The following is a 2,875-nucleotide window of genomic DNA, read 5'->3' as shown; positions in this document are numbered from 1 at the left end:
AGAAGTTAGACTCCAGAGAACCAAATAACCTTATTAAAAAATGAGGTAGAGAGCTAAACAAAGGGTTCACAACTGAGGAATGTCAAATGTCAGAGAAGCACCTAAAGAAATGTTCAACATCCTTTGTCATCAGGGAAATCAAAACAACCCTGAGATTCCACCTCACACCAGTCAAAATGGCTAAGATCAAACCTCAGGTGACAGCGGATGCTGGCAAGGATGTGGAGAAAGAGGAACACTCCTCCATTGTTGGTGAGATTGCAAGTTGGTACAACCACTCTGGAAATCAGTCTGGCAGTTCCTCAGAAAGTTGGACATAGCAATACCTGAGGACCCAGCAAGACCACTCCTGGGTACATACCCAAAAGATTCTCCAACATGTAATAAGGACACATGTTCTACTATGTTCATAGCAGCCTTATTTATAATAGCCAGAAGCCGGAAAGAACCCAGATGTCCTTCAACAGAGGAATGGATACAGAAAATGTGGTACATTTACACAATGGAGCACTACTCAGCTATTAAAAAAAATAAATTTATGAAATTCATAGGCAAATGGATGGAACTAGAAAATATCATCCTAGCTGGGCAGTGGTGGCGCATGCTTTTAATCCCAGCACTTGGGAGGCAGAGGCAGGCAGATTTCTGAGTTCGAGGCCAGCCTAGTCTACAGAGTGAGTTCCAGGACAGCCAAGGCTACACAGAGAAACTCTGTCTCGAAAAAAAACAAAAAAAGAAAAAAGAAAAAAAAAAGAAAAAGAAAATATCATTCTGAGTGAAGTAATCTAATCACAAAAGAACACACATGATATGCACTCACTGATAAGTGGATATTAGCCCAAAAGCTTGGAATACCCAAGATAGAAACCATAGACCACCTTCAAGAAGAAGGAAGACAAAAGTGTGGGTGCTTCGGTCCTTAGAAAGGGAAAAAAATACTCACAGGAGCAAATATCGAGACAAAGTATAGAGCAGGCACTGAATGAAAGGCCATCCAGAGACTGTCCCACCTGGGGATTCATCCCATATACAGTCACCAAATCGCCACATTAATGTGGATGCCAAGAAATGCTTGCTGAAAAGGAGCCTGATATAGCTGTCTCCTGAGAGGCCCTGCCAGAGCCTTAACAAATACAGAGGAAGATACTTGCCGCCAGCCATTGGACTGAGCACGGGGTCCGCAAAGAGGAATTAGAGAAAGAACTGTAGGAGCTGAAGGGGTTTGCAACCTCATAGGAAGACCAACAACATCAACCAACCAGAGCTGCCCCCCAACCCCAACACCCGAGCTCCCAGAGCCTAAACCACCAACCAAAGAGTACACATGGAGGCACCCATGGATCCAGCTGCCTATGTAGCAGAGGATGGCCTTGTCAGGCATCAATGGGAGGAGAGGTCCTTGGTCCTATGAAGGCTGGATAGATGCTCCAGTGTAAGTGATTGGAGAGTAGCCAAGCAGGAGTGAGTGGGTGGGTAAAGGAACACCCTCATAGAAGCAAGGGGATGGGTGATGGGATGGAGGTTTTTGATATATGTATCAAAAAAGAAAAAAGGAAGAAAACACACACACACCTGGTGTCAGAAGTGAGGTAGTGATGTGAGGGCAGAGAATGGGAGAGGCCAGCTCCTTCCTGTCTTAGCACTCTTCAAAGTGATTTCCAGGGTAGGACCCAACCCTTTCCTAGCCTAGCCTCCTCATTCCTAAAGAGCAGTTTTACTTCCTAGCTAATTTGGATTTTATTAGGACTAATCTGAATTCTAAATAAACTCTTGGAGCTGCTTAGAGATAAACACTGTATAAATAAAGAGCGGAGAACACTCAGTGTAGTAAGGTGTATTTCAGAACCATGTATATTTTCCCAAGCCAATGGCAGACCTCCTGTGAATTTGTGTACACAGTGATTGTCTGTGTTACGACCTTGTTACCTCCTCACCTTTCCCCCACATTCTCTGTCTCTTTTTATCTTAACCATCCATTACCTTATTGCTCCTAAAACTGCTCCGTGCAGCCTCCCTCCAGAGCCAACTTCATCACGGTTTCCCTTGGAGCCCTGCTCAAACTCCCTTAGTCGTCTTAAATAATTCACATACATAATTTTAAATAGATTACGGTTTTGCCCCAGTAAAACAAGCTTTAAAACATTTTCTTTCTCCTAAGAATCCAAAAACTGGATGACACTTTTCAAGATTTCTGTCCCTCAAAATGCTTTGGCATGGGATCCCTGGATCTGCCACAAAAAGCCACAGTCGTGGATAGCCTCTACGTGACAGATAGCATTAGGGTGTGCTCTCTCCTGTCCTAGCATAGACAACCCTGACTAATTCGCTACAGTGTCTGGTCCTCATTAGAACTGGCCAGTACTATACATGGTAAAGAATGCATTCCTGATAATACTTAAGTTAGGCTTGGACCAAGGCCAAGAGTCTCTGGCAGACTAAAGCCACTTTTCCAACACTCCACTTAAGCAGGAAGATTTGTGATAAGCAAATATAAACAAGACATCGGGGTCACTCGGTCACATGCCCCCACTTCCTCACCCACCTTCCTACCCTTTCTCAGGGCTGAGGAACCATTCCCAGGCAGTTAGTCACGACTGCCCTCACCTCAGTCTCTCTGTCTCTCTCTGTCTCTGCCTTTCTCTGTCTATCTCTCTCTCTCCCTCTCTCTTGTTTTTGGTAAGTAAGTTTTCTTGCCTTGGAAATTCATGATCATCTTTTAGAAAAAAAAAAATTTTTTTGTAAAGATTTGAATTTTTTCCCTGCAAATTTTAACTGATTTAACACAGTTCTTCACCCTAAGATCAGAAACTTTTGTTAAAGAGATGTTTAATTTAAAGCACTTTACTGTCTGAAAACGGGGGTGGGGAGATCAAAA

Source organism: Mastomys coucha, unplaced genomic scaffold (genome assembly GCF_008632895.1).
Source record: "Mastomys coucha isolate ucsf_1 unplaced genomic scaffold, UCSF_Mcou_1 pScaffold19, whole genome shotgun sequence".
Taxonomy (NCBI): Eukaryota; Metazoa; Chordata; class Mammalia; order Rodentia; family Muridae; genus Mastomys; species Mastomys coucha.
This window is presented reverse-complemented; position numbering follows the sequence as displayed.